The sequence below is a fragment of the Lissotriton helveticus genome, chromosome 1_1, assembly GCF_964261635.1.
Source record: "Lissotriton helveticus chromosome 1_1, aLisHel1.1, whole genome shotgun sequence".
Taxonomy (NCBI): domain Eukaryota; kingdom Metazoa; phylum Chordata; class Amphibia; order Caudata; family Salamandridae; genus Lissotriton; species Lissotriton helveticus.
Window position 1 is genome coordinate 1857846197 of NC_136057.1, and position 22825 is coordinate 1857869021.

Here is a 22825-nt window from a genome sequence, read left to right on the forward strand (position 1 = left end):
TTACTGTTTAATTGAGTAGGTTGTGTGGTCACTTTCAGGCCCCCATTCTAAGCTATTGGCAATACTGGTGCTTGTTAGGTCGAGCGACCTATCTCAATGCGCATGCGCATTGAGCGAGAGCGAGATATATATAGGGGCCTATCGAGAGTTTACCTAACTGGAGATTCCACTGGCGATTTGTTGCAGTGCATGTGCTTTTTAGGTCATTGCGCAAGCTCAAGCCCTAAAAAGCGCATGCACAATGCCACCAGCCACCTGCCTGCCTCGCATTACCACATCAAAGGCGGCGCGTCTCAGGCCCCTGCTGCTTCACACCCTCATGCCGCTCTCCCCGCTCAGCCCCCTCCCCTGCCCGCCGTGTCGCATTTCTCCTTCCCCCTCCCCACAGCAATGCCCTCCGTCTTGTTTTACCCGTTTCTTCTTTTCTCCATCTGTCCCGCGTCCCTTTCTCTCTTTGCCTCGCAGCGTCTTTTTTTTTTGCTTCCGATGCCCGTTAAAAATTCCACCTCTCCTTGCAAATGTTTTCCCTTTACACCGCATCAGCGTGCCTCAACTCTCCCATTGTCACGTTTTCTGCATTTTTTTCTCTCGTTTGCCTCCTCCCCCATTTCCAGTCTCCGCTTATCTCTTGTCTCCTCCATCTATCTACCCTCTCCCTTCCTCCTCTTCCCTATCTTCCTCCCCGCTCCTTCCTCCACCTGTCTAAACTCTTTCTTCCATAGCCGCCTAGTTTCCAGTTCGCTTGTGTGACATTTCAGTGTTTGAAATGTGCTTATATGTGAAATGTCATTGCCGCATTTTCCGTGGTGTGCCACTGTGAGTTACAGTTTATCGCAAGTCCAGCTTTGCCTTTGTTGCCGATTTCAGAGTAACCAGTACAACCTAGAAACAGTGACATGATTAGGAATGTAGCTGGGTACATTTTGTTGTTTCCTGTGTAAACGGTATAACATGTTGGGTGTTGCATGCGTCCCAGGCTAACTTATGAAAATAGACAAAGACCAGGCTGACTACAGTGCCATTTTACTAGGGCACAGCTGTCTCTATCAAGCAAGGGTGTCAGCAGTTGCTGACTTCTACCATACGTAGCCACAGTAAAGAACAAGCATTGGCACAGCCAATAGGTCTCGCCTTTGGGACCTTGTAAGTATTTCATTATGCAGCACAATATTCTTGGTGCAACATCAACTGTTGCATGGCTAAACACTTATAATGGCCCAAAGGCGAGACATATTGGATATGCCAATGCTTGTTTTTGGTTTTTGTAGCCAATGATAGATAGGGCAGGGAATGGGATCTCAAGTTTTGAGAAGAACACCGCAGAGTTAAACCTAGCAATAGGCGATGTCAAAGTCTGCTGAGCAGTCTCATCGAGAACAGACTAACATGGTGTTCGCCCGAGACCGCATCCCAGCAGTCATGCTGACAAAACACTGAGCATGACTGGAAATATTCCCTCATCGCCCAGATGTAGGAGGATTGATGGCAGAAAGTATGAAGCCCAGGGGGGACAGAAAGGACTTTCTAGACAGAATGGTGGGGACAAGTGGCAGGATGGCCATAGAACAATACGGGCCCTCACATTGAATTTTTCTACAACATTCTCAAAAAGGGGCCACCCACCAAAATACTAAGTGGATTGGACAGTGTAGTAGGTTAGACACCAGACCCTGGCGCGAAAAACAGGCCCTATATTAAAAATTACAGAAAGAAATAGGAAAAGAACTGGGGAAAACAGGAGCAAGCCAGAGAGATATAGCTCAGTTGTCCAACACAAATCAAAACAGACCGCCCTTGAGGGGGCAGAGTTGGCCACCAACTTACAAATGGCACCTGTCTTGAAGGGGGCTTCACCGCAAAACCCCAGAGGCTTTCAACAGAGTTATAATGGCAGAGGTCAGGGAGTTTGGCAGTCCCGTACACAATGGGCCACATGGCCGACTGAGGAGGCTTAAAAGCACATCACGAGCAGAGATCGGTAAATCTGGGCCAGTCCGCGCAAAATCCACTTCCTCAAAACCAAGCCACGCCCTGTCACAGGGAGGTGAGACAGCCACTGCACCACCGCAGCAGGGAGCAGGTGGATGGTCAAATATGTGGCGACAGCAGCAAGACAGGGACCCCAGCAAGGAGGGGTAACTGTCTGGGGAGGCAATGCCTTTACACAATCGTAAAACTCATCTACGCGGTAAGTTCAAACCCCCAATAGTGAACATACACTTCATGTACACCTCAAAACACATTTCAAAATAAAGACTAGTATGACAACATTAGGAAATCCAAGTCTTTACTTGCATTCAGGAAACTGCACATTGTGTTGATCGAGAATCCACACTAGAGTCCGCCATCTGGATGCCCGCAGGAGCCTAGGCCCCACTCTGCTACCGATCCCCAGTATAGGGTTTGCTCGCCAAGCCCTGGGGGGAGGGGGCAGGGCAGCTCACCCTACAGTGCATAAAAGCAGGCACCCTGGTCCCCTCACCCAAGTCCAATTGGGACTGGTTCCAATAACCAGATCAAACGGACCCCACACTTGGGCCTCTGGCCCAGGACTACAATTCCTTCATGGTTTGAGGTTAAAGCAGCAGTGCCTCCAAATGCCAGCAGCCTCCAGGCCAATGGAGACCCCCTTCTCAGTTCCAAAACAAGGCACGGTTCCAGTGTTGGAAGTCCAGTTTCCTACACACTTGCGATGATGACCCACAACGTCCACAGCACACTCACAAATTCGACCAATTACAAACCACCGCATGGCGCAGAGTCAGCAGGGATGTTCACCAGAACAATCGCCATCCCAGTCCATTACCAGCATTGGGCGAAATTCTACAAGTTTTAACCTCGCACTGGAGTCTCCATTTAGCAACAATCTGCCTACTCCTTTTCCTCAAAGTTTTTCGAACACCCAAAGCCTGGTCGTCGGGTCATGTCCCTCGAAAAACAACCACGGTAGCGTGATGCCGGTTGAAAGTCCCTGGCCACAGCTGGGGACCGCAGGTCCGAAAATTCTTGGATCCGACGTAGTCGAAGGAAAAGAGGGTGCTGGGATGGAGAGAGTCCTCAAAAATCAATCACAGCTCTATGCGAGGTACTCACAAATGGGCTTCCTGCTGTATCTGGCCTAGCGATGAAACGGACACACAAGCCTCACACACACTATCTAGGGAAAATAAAGAGCCCAATCGTGGACAAGCCACATCAGAAATACATGGGGCCCACTGGACAGCTAGTCGACCTCATTCAGTACATGACAACAGACCTAACCAAATCCCACGAGAACCTAGGGAAACGCCCAAGATACCAGCAGAAAGAAGCCCAAAACTAGCCCAAAGAGAGCCCTCTAGAAAAAGTGCGTGGACAAGACACCTAGCGCCGTTAGGCAGGGTCCCACTGCACACAGCTGAGACTAGATGGGTATACATGTGACACCAGAGCATGCTGAGATAGCCCAGACCACCAAATTACAGCACACCCCTCATGTGTATGTCGAAAACACTCCCTGCGCTCCCTCACTAGGGAAGGTAGGATATTAGACGCCCAGCGACACCCATAAAACATTAGTTGAAGAGCCCAGACCATCCACAGGTTCATGAAAACCACCCTGTAACAAAATATATCCTTTCCCATCATGGTGAGAAACCAATGACCCATAAGCAAGAATGAAGGCGACCCATGAATAAACAGCAATCGTCTTTAAAAAAAGTAGACACCTGATTGGGGGGCTACCTTCCGGTGCCCAACTAAATATAAAACTTATGACTGTAAAAGCAAACCCTTATAACAAAAAGCACAGGAATGCCCAAGAATGATTGATGATTATACACAATGATGCAAATGTTTTCTGAAACTTAGCCGACAAACAACAGCTCTTAACCAACAGGTCTGCAATCAAGCCACAAGAGTGAACTACCCTTACAGCGACTCACCATCTCTACAGCAACCACTTCCATAATCCTAAGAAAACCCAAAGTGTGCAAGTCCCAGACCTCTAACATTTCCACCAAACTCTTTCAAACATATCCAAAGTAAAGAAATCCCCCATTCACCGGAGAACCAAAGTCATCTTCCCTGGATCCAACCCAAAGACATATAATATTCAATAAGTTATGTACAATTGCATAGCCTCCGTTTACTGTAGGTGTGGCCGCATCCATACATTGCCAAAGATCTGACTAGTCAAAAGGAGTCCCCCTCAACATTTGCGCAGAACTTGCGTAGGGACCTCTCCCATGTCACTTATGATTACACTGAACCAAACACTAGTATTTCATACATACTACACAGCGCACTTTTACCCAACACATAGTATCAGCACATGACCACGGTGGGCACCCAGAAAGCCAGGTCATGCTACATCAGTTCACTGATACCACACGTAGTAGGTGCAGAAAGACTTTACTTGTCCCAAGAGATAGACTCCAAAAAAGCAAAATACTCTCTCCACCTTAGGGGTGTGTAATTTTAATAAAATATCTACATGCCCATGGGACAGATGGCTTTCCAAATCTACAAGTCATGTAACAAAATCCACTTGCCCCTTTGGTGCCAAGTAGTGCTGCACCAAATTCTTGCAGCAATCTTGTTATAGAAGTGCTTTGACACTAGCCTCCCTGATTATGCCAGAGCTCAGACCAAAGTAGAGTTTGAATACTAGCAATTCCCTTATTTTGCCACCTTTCCGCAGATCTACATACTGGGGCTGGAGGTACCGGTAAGCAATAGTTTTCCATGGTTGAAATGCCCTTTTGAGTCTGTGCAAACCTACCAACTTGCATGTTTTATGGGTTTTCGGCTCGTCTCTAATATTTTCCCATACAGAAATGGAAATCTACTCTTGACAAGGGCAAAAGGAAAACTTCCTCCAGGGTTGGGGGGAAAAGTGGTTGCTGGAATTAGAATTTGTTACCTCTCAACAGATTGTCGCATGAGCAAATCTACTTATGCATATTTACTCTTGGTAAAATGCAGTACATAAATATTTTCTAGGAGTACATTTCCTGACTGACTTCTGTAAATTCTTGTGGATTCATGAAAGCCGTAAATCTGCACTAATCCAAGGACACATACCATGGGTGCACTTTCGTAACTTCATCCACATGTACAGAGTCCTCGAGCTGCCGTGGCTGAGAGGGGTCTGCGAATCACAAGAGGTCGTGAGGAGAAAGAGGGCAGCTGCCGAGGCCATACTGTTGCAGTACGTGCAGCATGCTAATTAATGAAAAATACGGTAAGCCACGTCTAAAGAAAGGGGTGCAGCCGCCATGAAAACGAAGAACGTCATGGGGTGCTTAAAATATATATATATATATATATATATATATATATATTCACTGAAAAAACCATAGGTTATAGACCATATATAGTTAGGAATTAGCATTTAAAAAACCTTATTTTACTCACACAAAACCATTGAAATTCCATATATAGTTAGTTGCACTAACTATATATCGCGCACCCGCAATCCACTGCTGATCATGTCACATATTACATCATTCATGACATGGTCAGTGATATCACTGATGACATCACTGATGACATCTCACATGACATCTCACATGACATCACTGATGACATCTCATTTGACATCATTCTTGTGCTAATACGATAAACCTCTTCAGACTCTAATAACACCTTAGATACACTCAGTGTATACAGACACTCACACACTGTTACTCATCCATGGAGTTACTCACACACCTAGTCAGTCATGCAAAGAATCAATCACACCTCTATTTCCTCAACTATACAGTTATACACACCTTACTTATTCAAACATATACTAACACATATTTACTCTCTTATACAATCCCTGATACAAGTTCACAATGATCCATACAGCCACTCACACATTCAGTGGCTCTCATGCACAGTTATTTATATATGCCAACTCTCACATGTACTGTGTTTTACATATGTACTTACTATGACATGTAGCATTGACATATCCATTCACTCATCAATACACTCATGCACACAGTCAACCGCCCATGTAGCTGTTTCCACATGCACTCTTGAACTCATACACCTAGTGAATCAACTGCTCACACATCTATGCACAGAGTCACAGACCTCCCAGCCACCCCCACACAAACTCAATCTCCGATACAAATACTTGGGCAACCAATCAATAACACATGTAGCCTCTCGTATAGCTAATGATCCACACATGCAGCAGTTTACATCACAACAGACATACTGAAGCAAACATTCAGGCAGTTTAGTCACTAACCCATGCATTTAGTACGACACATTTATTCACTCACTCATACAGTCAGTCACGCACCTACTAAATCCTTCATCGAGACACTTATACATCCACTCATTCTTCAATATATCTAACATATTTAAACTTTACAGAAACACACAGTCACTGGATGATGTCATCAGTGATGTCATCAGTGATGTCACTGACCATGTCATGAATGATGTAATATGTGACATGATCAGCAGTGGATTGCGGGTGCGAGATATATAGTTAGTGCAACTAACTATATATGGAATTTCAATGGTTTTGTGTGAGTAAAATAAGGTTTTTTAAATGCTAATTCCTAACTATATATGGTCTATAACCTATGGTTTTTTCAGTGAATTTCAATGGTTTTTTAATAGCAAATATCATAAGCTGTCGAATGTCAAGTACGTGGTAAGTAAAAACATTTTCGTGTTTATGCACACTGATCTGCTTTGAATGCTGCCCCCCACCCCTCATTTCTATTAAGAGTACTCTCTCTTTGCAGATAGTGAAGGGTAGTTAACGCAGGCCTTTGCCCCCGTTGTAATCCGTCGTGCCTGCTTCTCTCTCCATTTGATTGATTGTTCTCTTTGGTTCATTCTCTATTTACAAACAAGCACAGAGTCGCAATACTCTGTTTAGTCTTTGCAGATAGCGAAAAATCGTGTAAAAAAAGAAAAGGAATCGAGCAAAATCAGTAGGCCACTAATGGGATCTCTTTTTGACCTCCCTAAAATAGAAACATTAGGAACAACCTGTTGATAATACCAATGTGTATGTACATAAGCGGCGTTCATTTGTGTTCACAGTACCCCTTCTTGATTGTTTGAATCGAGCATTGAATTGTTCGAAGTTGGTTCTCTTAAGAATCTTCTCTGCCTGCAAACGAGGAAGAATAGGAATATTCTCTCTCCCTTTGCAGATAGTGAAGGGTAGGTAACGCAAACCTTTAACACATCGTGCCTATTTCATTCCTCATTGATTGATTGTTTCCCCAAACATTGACTGTTTGGGAATTGGTTCTTTTTGGAGGTATTCCCTGTTTGCAAATATACGTAAGAAAATCTTTGCAAATAGTGAAAGGGTACGTAATGCGGACCTTTCTCCCCCGTTGTAATCTGTCATGCCTATCTACTCCCCACTGATTGATGCACCTGTTTCACCCGGACCATTTACTAGAGATACGTCATCTGGCCCGACCAGAGAGCACCCCTAGTGAAAAGGACATATGCAATAATAACGAAGTGATCACTGTATCCTGTTAACAGAAACTTTAGCATGAAACAACCTGGAAAGAAAAGAATAGGAAAACGAAAATCAGTAGGCCACTGATGAACATAAACTTTTATTAAACAACGAACAAAGAAACGATAACATAACGTAATGATAAAACCTATTAATGTCCTAGAAACAAGAAAACGTTAGAAATATGCCAGTGGTGAGAGACCAGAAAAACAGTAAGAGAAACCGAATCACACCTCGCTGTCCCACCGCCTGCCACGCCAAAAAACAAAAAAAAAAAAAAAAAAAAAAAAAAAAAAAAACGATAGACTAGGGAAAATGCAAGTCAGTAGAACATCCGCCCCCACTCTGGAAACTTCCAAGGTGGGGCAGGGTTGCGGCTACGCCCAGCCGGGAGCAGCCCATATAAGGCAGATCCTGCTGCCACGCCTCGGCCAGGAGATCCTAACGTAGGGTGTAGCCGGAGGAGAGGCCGAGGCCAGCGGGACCCGGCCAGGGGATTGCCTTTACAACGCTGAAGAGTTTCAGGGGGGGGGAATGTCTCCTCGACCCTCCCCTCTCTCTCCCAGTCCGGCCGCGGTGGCCCTTGAGAGTTGCAGGTAGTCCCGCCACATGCTCTTCCGGTCCGGCCACCAACGGTCGGGGGGCCGAGGCCGACGAGATCCGGCTGAGCCGATAAACCAAGAAACCCGTTCATGGGGCCAGAGCCAGGGGCGTCCGGCCGATATCCACCGGAAGCCCGGCCGAAGACGGACGGGACACTTCTTCTCTCTTGAATAATGGCTGCGACAACACTGGGGGGGGAGGTCTTGCACATGCCTCCGACCCCACCCCCCCCCTCGTCCTCATCGCCTGGTCCGGCCATAACAAATCTCAAGCGAGACGCCGTGGGGTGCACTGGGAGGGAGAGACGATGCGAACAGGCCTCTCCCGCCTCCCCAGTGGAGGCTTCCCACCTGCACCCTCGGCGCTCCAAGCGCCCAGAAAAGGGTTCTTCCACTGTGGCGATGCTGCAACGTCTCGCCCGGCAGGGTGGAGCCCGTCCGCTCATTTGACCCCGCGATCGCCAGTAGCTACCGAACTCTCAAAATGGCGGTCGACCTGGCAAGAGCGGGCCCAGCATAAAGAAATGGCCCGGTCACTGGTTGACTCCACCACCGTAGTCCTCCACGACCTTGAAGATTCTACAGGAGCCGCGGGAGTCTCCGACCCCCGCAGACACCCCCGATGGGGAATGACTGCCATGATCGCCCGTGGAGTGACGAAACTGTAGCCGCGGGACGTCGGCGCTCCCATGCTGGCGCCAGCCTCAGTTTGAATGACTAGAATCCTGCAGACCTCAGTTCCGGTGAAAGCACAGTGTGACCCGGTAGGAAAAATTGTTGCACCCCCTCCCCTTTTTGACTGATAGTTCAAACCACCGATCCTTTCCTTTGCCCTTTTAACGGAACTTTGGACTGCCTCCCCCTCTTTTACATTTTCTAGAGAAAACAAAACATTAACCACTACATTAGCATAGCAGTTGATACCAGAACTGTTTTCAAATTGAAAACCAACAACATCTTCAACAGAATCCTTTTTGTTTTTGCTGTGACCCTGCTACAGCACCCCCAGCAGTAATTCTGCAATGCCAGTAAGAATAGCTGTGGTGCCTACTGTACTCACTCACCCCCGCGGCGCCCCACGCCGTTATTTGCTGGGCGGCAACTTACTAGACATCACTTTCGTGCCATCTAGATTTCAGCGCGTTCTGCTGCCTTGGAACTATTCGCACAACAGACTGCTACTGACGACCCACCCCCAGGCAACATCTTCTGAATTTTCATAATTTGAAAGAACTAGTAACATGTCCTCATCAGGAATTCAAAAGAAATTGCCACGGTCTCTTCGTTGTTTAAATGTTTTTACTGTTTTTGTTTTTTTGTATATATTTATATGTTATTAAAGTTTTATATTCCTACTACTTTGTTGGAGTGCTATATATTTTTAATGTGACACATAATTGTAAAAACTTTGATGTACAAAGAGTCATTCCTAGAATCTTCCGCTTCAGGCTCGGTCCCCTCCCCAATCACAATACAGGATGGTTTTCAGATAGTAGGAACACGTGTGGTGTGACGGATCTCATCTGGTGTGGGCCTTGATCTACTATAACTCCTTTGAAGAGGGGTGAATCTTTACAGCTGGAGCCATAAACTACATCTGCAGGGCTAGCTGATAGCCTGGACAATCGGACACAGAGGAAGAGGAGTGTCAGAGGGTGCGGTAGTGAATAGGGCGAAAGGGAGGTGTCGGGCGGGCACAGAGTGATTCTCAGGGAAGAGCAGCGCAGATGGGGGGAGGTCTATTGCCCATGCATAAGACAGAGAGCGGGGGTGACCAGTGCCTGGGGAAGATGCTTGCGAGGGTGGGGAGCCATGCTACGAATCGACAGCGTGCAGAGAGTGGGTCTGGTCAAGGCATCTAAAATGGCTGCCGTGCACGACAAAAGTGTGGCATTTCAAAAAAGGCAAGATGGCGCAAACAATGTTTTTCAACACTTCCTCATTTCCTTCGAATCGAACGTTAACAGACGTTGGTGCATATTACCAAAGTTAAGCGATATTTATCGCTAACGATGCTTACCAACGAATTTTTTACCGCTAAGCATCGTCAGAAATTATCGAAGATAAACCTTGCTATTATCAAGGTTTATCGCAAATGCGATAAAAAACGGCCGCAATGCATGAATATCGCTAAAAAGTCAGCGATATTCATGCATTACCGAGCTAATGCTCTTAGCCATGTTATCCACCTCCCATTGGATAACATGGCTAAGAACTGCTCAGGGCAGGTATAACTTTTTTGAGATATTTAGCGCGAATATCTCCAAAAGTTGGTAATAGGAGATAGATATCTTGCATGTTGTAATGCAAATTATTGTGGTATATGGAACTCATACCATAATCTCTCAGGAAAGCAGAAACTGATCCTTTTGGGACCGCCTGAAAAGGCCTACGGGGTGAGGGGTACTCTACTTTGCCCCCTTTTCACGTTACGAACTATTTTATTTTACTCTCTTCTGTAATTACACAAAATAGCAGCGATAAGATGCATCGGAGACACACAGTGAGAGAAAGGAGGCCGGAGATGAAGAAGAGATGTCAAATACACATTGGAGATAATATAGTGGCAGAAGGGAAGTAAATATGAGTAAACTTACCATGTAACATAAAAATGTTGCACTCTATACTATAAGTCTCATTTTATACTACAATCACTTCGCTACAACCTCATAAATTAAAAATGAATAATGTCTCAAACAATTTTTGATTTCTAAATATAAATTTATTCTTCAGAATTTTCTAAATTTGAAAGAACTAGTAACATGTCCTCATCAGCAATTTCCTCATGAAAAGTCTGCAATGATGATTCTTGTAACTCTATGGTCTCCAAACATTCGATAAATTCGCCATCAACAGATTGATCAAAAAAATCATTCAAGTCATCTCCTCCTTGTGACAATATTTCATTATTGGTGCTGTCAATTTCAATCAATGTAGTGGAATCATTCAAGTCATCTCCTCCTTGTGACAATATTTCATTATTGGTGCTCTCAATTTCAATCAATGTAGTGGACAATTCAAAAGAAATTGCCACGGTCTCTTCATTGTGAGCCATTTTATTTTGAAATTGCTTGCTGTAAATTGCAGAAAAAAATAATCACTTTCATTTATCGTTTTTAGTAATACATAATATAAAACTAACTTTATCAAGTATTTAGTATAACAGAAAGGACTGCAAATAAATAACAGAAAACATTTTTCAAATTATCTTCAAGTGTACAACATAGTTCCCCTTACAAATTAACAACTCACCTTTTTAAAAGTAGGAGAAGTGTTAGTACTGTGTAAATCAAACACCAGAAATTCACCACCAAAAATTCCTCACAAATGTACCTCAGACAGTAGTATCACAAAATGGCTGTGGTTTCCTCTCATTTGACATATATACATAACCAATTAACTTTCATCACACACAAATACAAAACCAAAGTAACATTTTAATTGGTTCTAAATTTCAACACTTTCAAATGTGTTTTCCCCATGCAATTTTCCATAGGACATTTACATACGTCTACAGCCTGAATGGCTGAACGGAATTACACCAAACTTGGCAAAATGGTACATCAAACCTAAGAGGTCAGGAAGGATCTACTATGCCCCCTTATGGTCATTTCCCCCTTCGCTTTGGCCTCCTCTTGTCTCTCGATCCTACCGAGAGACAAGATGGCGGCCGCTACAGACTGTTTGGAATGTTGACAGACGCCGGAGAACCAATCAGCTTCGCAAAGCTCCGTAACGCGAAAAGTACGCGAAGCGGAGCGCTGTTACAGATATATATCTTTTTTTGAACGTTAATTTCTCAAAATCCACTGGAGCACATATATTGAGACCTAGCAAAGGCACATCGGGCTACCAGTCCCTAATATTTTGCCAAGTTTCGTGCAAATCCATTCAGCCGTTCGATTATTGACATTTAGATACGTCTACAGCCTGAATGGCTGAACGGAATTACACCAAATTTGGCAAAATGGTACATCAAACCTAAGAGGTCAGGGAGGATCTACTATGCCCCCTTATCGTCATTTGCCCCTTCCCTTTCGCCTCCTCTTGTCTCTCGATCCTACCGAGAGACAAGATGGCGGCCGCTACGGACTGTTTGGAATGTTGACAGACGCCGGAGAACCAATCAGCTTCGCTTCACAAAGCTCCGTTGCGCGAAAAGTACGCGAACTGGAGCGCTGCCCGGTCCGCTGTTACAGATATATATCTTTTTTTAAACGTTAATTTCTCAAAATCCACTGGAGCACATATATTGAGACCTACAAAAGGCACATCGGGCTACCAGTCCCTACAATTTTGCCAAGTTTCGTGCAAATCCATTCAGCCGTTCGGGCTAAAAGTGAGGCCAACCGCCCTATGGAAAACTCAATGTTAAAAACACGTTTTGGGACCCCCCTTTTTTCTCGACCCCCCCTGGACGAACCCCCCCCAATTTTCAGGGGCTGCTCAGAAACAAAATGTGCCATTTTCCTGAAAATTTCAGCCAATTCCGTCCACAAACGCCAAAGTTATTAGACATAAAATTTTCAAAAAACCCATAGAGAAAAAATCCTAACTATATATACCTACTGGCGACCGCCAGTAGGTAATTATATATATATATATATATATATATATATATATATATATATATATATATATATATATATATATATTATATATTTGTGAAGTTCAATTTTTTTTTGTAAAAGCACCCATGCGGTGCCTTCATTTTCATGGCGTCCGCACCCCTTTCTTTAAACGCAGCTCGCTGTAAGCTGAATATGGCAGCAGAGTCTAAAGAAAGGGGCGGGCCACCATTAAAGTGAAAGCACGGTATGGGGTGCTTTCACCCAAAAATTAACACAAGAAGGTTCCATGCGTGGACGCTGTAGGCAAATAAAATAAAGAAGTACGACCGCTATAGTTAAAGCAGACCGGCCGACATTACTAACAAACATATAAAAGTAGGTGGGCGTGCTGAGTTGTAGGAAAGCATGTTGTGGGTGGAATATGGAAAAATCATTAAAGAAAATAGTGCTCACAGACTGTAGATAAAACAGACCGTGTAACACAAGAAAAAAATCCAGTCCTCGTGGGAGGATACAAATGCAAATATGGCGGTACGAAGGATGGAATACTAAGCCTATTCATGAATCAAAAGCAACGATTTAGAAAGGACAGTAACAGGAGTCAAATGAAAAGATGGCAGATGGGAGAGGAGCTCACTAGGAGAGCTCCTCCAGCTACGGGATCTCTTTATCAAAATACCCCGGATTTTAGCCCCATCAGTCCATCCCATTGATCTGAAACATAGAAAACTACCCCAATAGTAACTGGAACATTTACTTACCGAGAATCCATCTCCATCTGGCGCGTCGACAAAACCTGGCTCCTAAGGACAAGGACAGCAGTGCAGCAACAGAAGACCCCCACCGGACTGTAGCTGATGGTAACCTTCTCTTGATGCTGGACACTTCAATGTGCAGTAATTCTACGATGTGCTGGAGTCACCGTCTGGTGTCTCCGGCTGGCCTCGAATTACATGACGCTTCCCCCCACACCTAGGACGGGTGTAATTCTACAGCAGGGCGGTTGCGGAGCAATCAGGAGGTCGGGATATCAGATTGTTTGGAGCTGAGGAGTTTCAAACTGCCTGGAATTTCACGGCAGTCCCCAGAGTTTCCGGCTGATTGCAGGCACCGGAGCAGATTACACGAGAGGGAGGCAATGGCCGGCAGCCGCAGAGAAGGGACCAGTTTCTCCGACACGGCGGAGGATAGACAGAAAGTCAGGTAGGCCGGCGCGTCTCTGCCCCCGCCCTCCCACTGCCGCGGGTTAGCGAGAGCGCATTTCCACCAGAGAAGGGCACACACACTGGCACACGTGGAAGGGGCCGATGCCTGGGAGAGAGTCGTGTGTGAGAAAGCTGCTGACGTGAAAGACTGCCCCGGGAAGTCAGCGAGCCTTGAGACAGCAGCGGGAGAGTTGCGGATCCCTAATTTTACAGGCTGGAGCAGATGGGCTGAATCTGCTAACATCAGGGCTTCCTACCCAAATGTGAACGCTATTTCCCAACAAGACCTAGAGATTTATATTTGCATCGATCTACATGATGTATTACTGGATCAGTAAATTCTGGATATTGTCAATAGGTGAACCGCGATATCTCCCGCAAAATGGACGAACAATGAAAATAGAGACCGGACTACTCGTTCATCATTTACTTAGAAATCTACTTAAGACATCTCTGTGATTTGTGAATAGAAATAGACAGAGGACTATGCAACAGAGAAGCATGGGACAGTGAAAGAGGTATAGTACTACACGACAGTTTGGGGTTTCATAGCAGCCATCTTAGTTGGGGCAATGTTTTTCAAGCACCCACATATGTTGCTGTATACACCGTAACTAGCCATCTAATAAACCTCAGAAGCAATTTAGCGCCTAGTTTCCTGTTTTAGCCTGATTTTCATAGATTCCTGTTTTAGCCAGGTTTACTACTACAAGATTGTCAGAACAACAGAAGATTTGTATAGTATGGTCCAAATGTATTAGAATTTCTTTTCCCATCCTCCTTAAGCTCGCCTCCTCACCTATCCGGTACCCACTAGTGGTGCTTTTCTGCCCACGCCTACCACGCCACCCAGCCCGCTATTATCTACCCACAACCACCTTCTCAGCGACTGTCGCTACCACGCCACCCAGCCCGCTACTTCCTACCCACAATCTCCTCCTCAGTGACTGTCTCTACATCCCGCAGCCCGGACCCATGTGACTCTACCCACACCCCCCAACCTGCCCACTACTACCTACCCACAACCACCTCCTCAGTGACTGCCCTCCCCCTTCCGCGCCAACTCTCCTCTTCCCACACCCTCTCCTCATACCACGCTCCCCCACAAGCCTCACACTCTCTTCACATCTCTCCTTATACCATCTCTCCTATTGTGCGGCCCTTATAATGGAACCTCCAGGCACACACTCCTACAACATTTACTCCTCCGACCTCACAAAAAAAACAGCCAAATGATTCAAACATAAATTTTATAAAACGGCACCCTGAAATACTCTTTGCCGATCCTTACTTCTCAACACACAATGGGATTACAACCACTGACCTCATTCTCCATACAAAACGAAGAGCCCAATGGAGGAAAGCATTCCTCACCTCACTCTCGATCTCTTCTTCGAGGAAAACCGCGCATGGCATTAGTTTATATATTTCGTCCTCCCAGCTCTTCCAGGCGACAGCAACCATCACCATTTACAATAACGGTATTATCCTTATCCAAGCCACAGACCGCAATCACTCTCATGGACAACATCTTCCCTACCATCAAAAACCTAGTGTCCAAACCTCATGTGTGTTCCCAATTGTAATCTCCTTCCAGTACCATCACACATGGAGTCATCTCACCCAACCAGTCTGACATCTTAGACCCCCAACCCCTTCCGACATGTCCTCCCCGTCCACCTCTGGTGTCTGACTCTTACGTTATCCACACCCAGACGACCCCCCCTAACCTCACACCCCACAATACCCCAACAGTCCCGCACATTCGATCTCCCGACACGCCCAATACAGCTTTTGTCCCATCAACGGATACTGAACCCCTACATTACAAGACGATAGCTACCCCCACCCTAACATCTCTCTTGTCTCGGCTTCCTTGCACTATATTGCTACTCCTTCCAAACTCTCACCCAGTCTCAGCCTCCCCCTGCGAGGCCATGCCTTACCACATGTCCTGACTTCACAGGAACTTAATGATCACACATTATCTTCTGAGCTCCCTCTGCTCTCATCTACCCTCATCACTCCCACACTACATCCGGCCACCCCATCTACTCAGCCACCTACCACCTCCAACATCCAGCCGGTCCCAGCACCGCTACCCTATAATGGATTCTCATCACACGTACTCTCCCCTCAACATCCACCCCCTCCGAAGTCTTAGGTTGGCACATGTCTTGTCCTCACACTACCGCGATAATACGCTACCTGACAAGCACCCCCGCCTCCTACTTCCCCCTCCCCACCCACCTTAGAACCGGGCACCCCCTCAACTCAGACCTCTACAGCCACCACCCATCCACCCTCTCACACAATACTTCCTCCAACATTAGCCTTACCCGCACCTCTGCAGCCACCCACATGCAGAACACAGCCTCCTACCCCAGTCATAACGGACCCCGACCTTAGATTTGAGGAAATAATGTTGGCTCTACACCATATTAAAAAGATACTCCAATCTTTCAAGGATCTGATATCCAGCCAACCTTGGCTTAACTCTTCCTCAAGAGCCTTTAACCTGAACTACCGATCACACCACATAACTAACACCCCTAAACTCATTCCACCCATCGGAATTCAGTTCCCCTCCACAACACACGTTTTCATCCTAAGCGAACCGTCAATCCGTTCTCCAAGAGCGATATACTATCTCTTCTTCAATCCTACGAACCCTCTCCCACTAATTGCATTACCGCAACTCAGTTGACCATCCCTACTCTCCACCCCAACCCACTCAGAGTAGCCAGACATAACAATAGAGGGATCGTCGATAGCAACCTTAGAAGCGTCCCTCTCACCCAAGACCCCTCCTGCTCCCTCCTTACTCCCAGTCTTAAATGCACACTCCTAAACTGTAGATCAGCTGCCAGACATGCTGCGGACATAACGGAGCTCATCATTTTACAGGAACTAGACCTTCTATTGTTAACTGAAACCGGACTGATTCCTCCACCCCACTGATGGACATTCTAGTTCTCCCGAAATACGACATCAAATTAGACAGAATCGGTAAGATAGGTGGAGGTATAGCCTGTATTCATCGTAGTGACATCACTGTAAATAGAGCCACATCCCCGGTCTTCACGTCCTGCGAATACTTCTGCCTAGACCTTAGCAGTAACTGCAAACAAGCTTGCTCACTGCACATCATCTATCATCCGCCAGGTGACAATCTAATTTTTTCGGAACAACTCATGGATATGATTTCAACTAACAGTAGGCAACAATCCAAATATTCCTCGGCGATTTCAATCTCCACTGGAATGACAACAACGACACAATTGTCAACTGCCTCAGAAGCTTCCTGGATGATCTAGAACTGACTCAAACCTGCAATGGCCCTACACATAAGAAAGGTTCAACCCTGGATCTAATAATCTCCAAAACTGACGCCAATTAACTGGAATCGATACAACCCTGCGACTGGTCTGATCACCATATCATTACCTTCTTTATCAAGGAAAAAGTCAAATTTAACTCAGTTCGGGCCACGAAACCAAAGACCTGGAAAAGAGACTTGAAACAACTCAACACAAATACACTGCCTTGCTCAAGCTACAACCTTCTATTGCCACCTGCTGGCACCACAGGAGTGCATGATCTCACCAACCACTACCTCAACTCGATGACTGCAATAATCAATGAGGTAGCCCCTCTTCAACGAGAGAGTCTCCACTAAAGACTCAAAACCTTGGTACAATAGCCTACTCAACGAAGACAGGCGCTCTCTCAGAGTTGCTGAACGCAACTGGAGATCAGTCCCGTCAACTATTCACCTCAAATTACTAAGGAAAAAGAGAAATACCTACTACAAGAAGATTAAGCGCACCAAAGCAGACTTCTTCAAACACCAACTAGACCAAGCTAGAAATCGCCCAAAAAACGATTTGAGCTAATCAAAACTCAATCTAAGGACGCACCTCAATGGTTACAAGACGCCGTCCAATCGCAACCCAACTGTGAACAATTCTCCGCCTTCTTTACTCAGAAGACCCTCAACATCGAGAACGATCTCTTAAGGACCGATTACTTTATTCGGTGCCACATTCACAAACCCACCTGTCACAACCAACAAGTCCCTTCAAAGTGTGTCCTGAAGAACAGAGCCGCCTGGTCGTCCTTTGACGCCTACTCGAAGAGGCTTTGGGTAAGATTCTAAATGCCTTGAAACCTTCCAACCACCTCATCGATCCGCTCCCCGCTAACGCTGTTAAAGACCTAACCCCATGGCTGCTTCCGCTATGGACCAAAATCATCAACAGTTCACTCCAACAAGGATGCATTCCGGACACCCTCAAAGTCGGTCAGGTCTCACCCATCCTATAGAATCCAACAGCTGACCCCACGGATCTTAACAACTATCGTCCTATATCCAATATCCCTACCCTGGCCAAAATGCTTGAAAAATGTGTGGACCACCAACTAACAAAACATATCGTTCACTTTGAGCAGGGCACAGCACGGAATCAGCCATGACTCACATTATTGATGATGCGCTTCAAATCCTGGACCAGAATGGTTCATGCCTACTCAACCTGCTGGACCCATCTTCAGCTTTTGATATGGTCAAATACGAGAGTTTGCTGGATCTGCTCAGACTGAGGATGGGTCTTTCAGGACCAGTGCTAAACTGGTTTACCTCCTTTCTACATAACCGAAACACAACAATTCAAGATCACCAACACTCTTTCCAACCTAGTTCCAGTAAGGCTGGGTGTCCCGCAAGGATCCTCACTTTCCCCGACACGGTTTAACTTGTTCATGGAGCAGCTCACCGAAATTCTTCAAGCAGCTAACGAGCAATATCATATGTACGCTGATGATACACAACTGTATCTAAATATTAACACCTTAGAAGACATTAAAAAGCTTAACTCCACACTCAAGAACACCCAAACATGGTTGGCAGAAAATCATCTCAAACTGAACTCTCTAAAGACCGAATTCCTCCTTATAGCCCCCGGCTAAAATCCCTTTGATGCAAAACGTAATCCAACATCTCACTGCACTCAACGTTCAACCAACTATTGTGGACTCAGCAAAATCCTTGGGAATAACTCTGGACAGCAATCTCACCAAGCAGAAACACGTTAGCAACGCTACAAAGGAAGCAAACTTCCAGTTAAACATTCTAAGGAAGTTAAAGCCATTCTTGCCAGTCAACGACTTCAAAACAGGTTGTACAAGCGCTAGTTATCCCCAGTGTGGATTATGGTAGTGTCTCTTTATACGGATTACCAAAAGCGACTACAGCCCCCCTCAGAACATCAATAAACTCTGCAGCAAGACTCATCACTGGCTCGAAAAGAAGTGCCCACATCTCCCCTGACCTAAAATCCTTGAACTGGCTCCCGTTTGAAGCAATAATTCGCCTAAAAATTGCTTGCATGACACATAAGCCCTAACACCACAAGGCACCCATTTACCTTGCACAGAAATTGACAATCTTTGGTGGTTCAAGGTCCTCTAGGGGTGCAGTTAAACTACTACTGAAACCTCAAATATTCAATAAAAAAAAAAAAAAAAAAAAAAAAAAACGATCCTCCTCTGGGATGGCTCCTAGGATTTGGAATACTCTTCCACCTGAAACCAGATCGAATTCTCCTATCCTATCTTTCAAAAAGGAAGTAAAAGCGATTCTCACGGCAAAATTTACTTGACCACTCTACCCGGCCCTGAAACTTTTTCAACCGAGACGTGCCACTTATGTTCTTGGAACAACTATGATCCCATGCTTCGGTTCTTTACGACTTTTTTGTATTACTTTATTTATCCCTTGCCTGTTCTCTATATTGTGTCTTGCTATTAATTATGTATAAACAACTTTGTTCATTGTGAAGTGCTCCGATATCCGCAAGGATCTTGTTCGCGCTCTATAAAACCTTTTAAATAAATAAATAAATAAATAAATGGGCAGAAAATTGGCGGATCTTTAAGTCCATACCCAAATCCAGCATTCCTTGCAGATCAGCACCTGTGCTGCCCATTCTCGATCTAAAAAAAGATACTGCCTCTCTTCTGAGTGACCTAGATTCTTTATTGGATGCCATACAAGTCAGACACTGTATGTTGTATATTTATACAACATTTAGTGAGAAAGAAAAAGGTCAAGCACATAAGATTCCTGATGGACTAACAAGTGGCAATAATTGCTGCATATCATGAAAACTAAACGCGAGGAAAAGGGACATCTGTGCGATGCGTCTCAGGACCAGGGCGGCCAATTCACGGAACAGCCCAAGTTTGGCTTTACCTTAACCTGTCCTACAGTTTGCTCCAAGTATCACTAAATTTATGGTAAGATAGACTGTTTCAGGTTGCCTTCTGAATTCCAGGGGAATACAATTAATTGACAAAGAGGAATCCTTAAATATTGATCGCCTGAAAGAGATTGAGCCTTTTTTTGCCAGTGTCTCCCACTGCAGACTTTGTCTGCAGATAAATGGAGAAATTATTACTCAAAGGGGATAAGCTGTTACAAACAACGCAAGCCATGTCTAGCAGAAAAGTATGGAGACATCCATCTCGCAGCTGTGTTTACAAGGCTGCACACTCCCTTCAGCAGCTGTTAAAACACGTTTCTGACTTTAACCGTCCAGATGAGAAATTCTTTGTGTACTTTCCCGAGAGTCGTTCTGCAATTTCTACAGCTCTTTCCACAAATAGGAAGGAGTTGCTAATTTTTGCCTTTCGTAAACATTCAAAGTTTTTTGTAAGCAATGCAAGACAATTTTTGCTGTGGAAGAACACAGACAAGAGAAACATAACCCATGGTGTGCCATTCGCATTCTCCACATATTTACACCCCAATTCTATGCAGAACAACATAAACTGAATTATTGTCTGCAAGATTAGATTTTTTGTATATGCAATGACTTCACAGGAGAGAAAAATGCTAACTTTTTTGCAAAGTATCTCTTGAAGTAAAATATTTTTTGCGTTAATAAAAATATATATTAAACAAATTGACTTAAGAGTCACTATTTTTACATGGGCGAATAAATCCGAAAATCTTCACAAACTATGCTGAGATGCACAGTTTTCAGTAGATCTTTAAAAAAGTTGCTAAAAAATACATTTGTACACCAACGGTCGTATAGTCATGCTGAGGCACAGACCTGCTTGAAGGATAGGCATTATTTCTCCTGGACTGTAGACAAGTTCTGAAAGGGGGGGGGGGAGGGGGGACACCAAGGGACATTGCATCCATTGTGAATACATTTCTATATCCCACTAGAGGATAAACTAATTAGGACTGTGCTGTGGGAGGCACAGGATTTAACAAGGACACCAACCTAAAGCTGGAAGTACTAGAGAACTGAAATTCCCTTGTCTTGTACTGGATTCTCTTACTGGAGCCCTGGTGAAGAGTTTTGCATCACACAATCCCAAAGACTGTGGCACAATGTACTTCCTACTCCTTGCCCTGCGACAACTGCAGTTGCAACTACCTATAAGGAATGCCCTAAAGTGCATAAAGGATCTGCGGCACCTCATCGATGCAGGACACTGGCAAGTTGAATCTCAGCGTTCCATGCATGGCAACGTCACCTGCAACACTCATGCATAATGTGGAGGTGCATGTGACATGCACCACCACGCATTGAAACGATTACACGTTTTCACCTTACGATGCCCCCTAAACTGGCAAGCACAGAAGTCTCCCTGCATACACACATACATTGTGTGTACTAGAAGTAAAGCACACCCCTTGCCCAAAAGATCGTCATGCACCACCAAGCTGCTGATGTCACGTCCCAGGCTATACACAATAAAGAAGGATTGCAATAATCTCGGAAAACATAGTACTTTGTTGCCCTAGATCACAGCTACACGTGATTTTTACCTTACACGGGAGCAGGCCAGATTTGTCTTTCAATGTCATCACTAATTGCTGCAAGTGGCACCCACACAGAACACAAAGAAAACAACTGCATTACATGTTCCATGCTGGAGCAGAGAGGCAAAACGGGACTCATACAGTCAACAACATGACTGGAGGACAAAGTAAATTGCGGTGATTCAAATTACTCATCGTTATCTTTGGATGTTTGCAAAAAACCTTTTGTATAAAAAAAAGAAAAAAATGAATTTCCCCACCCAAACTCATAATTTATCACAAACACGCTCCGCTCAAAGATCACCTAAACTCTTCCGATATGTGTAATTATTAACAGAATGTGCAGTCTCCAACTTTATAAACAGCAACAACAGGGTATTCCAACCACGTAACGCAAGCCACATTCTCTGGAATGTACTGCGAAGCAAGGTTCATGCGAGACCTGCCAACAACCCTGGGATCTCATTCTCTTTACATAACTTGGCATCGCCACGGTTTGCATTCCTTGAAAAGCTTGCAACGCCTAGCCTGGAACACGCATGCCACAGGTGGAGGAAGGTAGGCAAGTACAAGCAGGTTTTCTGCCAAGATCACAGAGCAAAATGTGCAAGGTCGGAACATTACACCTTCTCATACAAAAAAGGGTCCCTACCCACTTCCAGGTCATTATGGACACTTTTTGCCGTCCTGAACAGCTGTGTTATCCTCTGTTGAGGTCTTTCTCTTCTTACATTGAACTAATTAGACTAAATCACCTCAAAATAATGACTTGTGGATAAAAAGGTTAGCACTGGAGACAGTGCCATAAGGAATAGGAGCGAGGGGATTATTCTATCAATTCAGGGGCCTCAAGGCACAACGCACACAAGTCCGTGGATGCAATCAGGACATCCAAAGATAATAAAAATAAATCAGTTAAACACATGTTTTCCTAAAGATAGGGATTAGCATGCCATGGCCTCAGAGATGGAGTGGCTTATGGTGCAATAACTGTAAGGACAATATTAAAGTCACTTATGCTACATCCAGGCTATACACTTCCCAGTGTCAAACTAATGTATCTGCTATATATGTCCTTCCACAAAGACGGTAGAATAAAGGGCAATCACGCAGGGCTGGAATATAGGCAAGTA

The 22825-nt window shown here is 45.0% G+C and overlaps 1 protein-coding gene across 1 annotated transcript in view; it reads right to left on the reverse strand.

The window, feature by feature from the left end:
• TMCO1 (transmembrane and coiled-coil domains 1) overlaps window positions 1-22825 on the reverse strand; it is a 203032-nt gene that overhangs the window by 156878 nt on the left and 23329 nt on the right. The window lies entirely within an intron of this gene.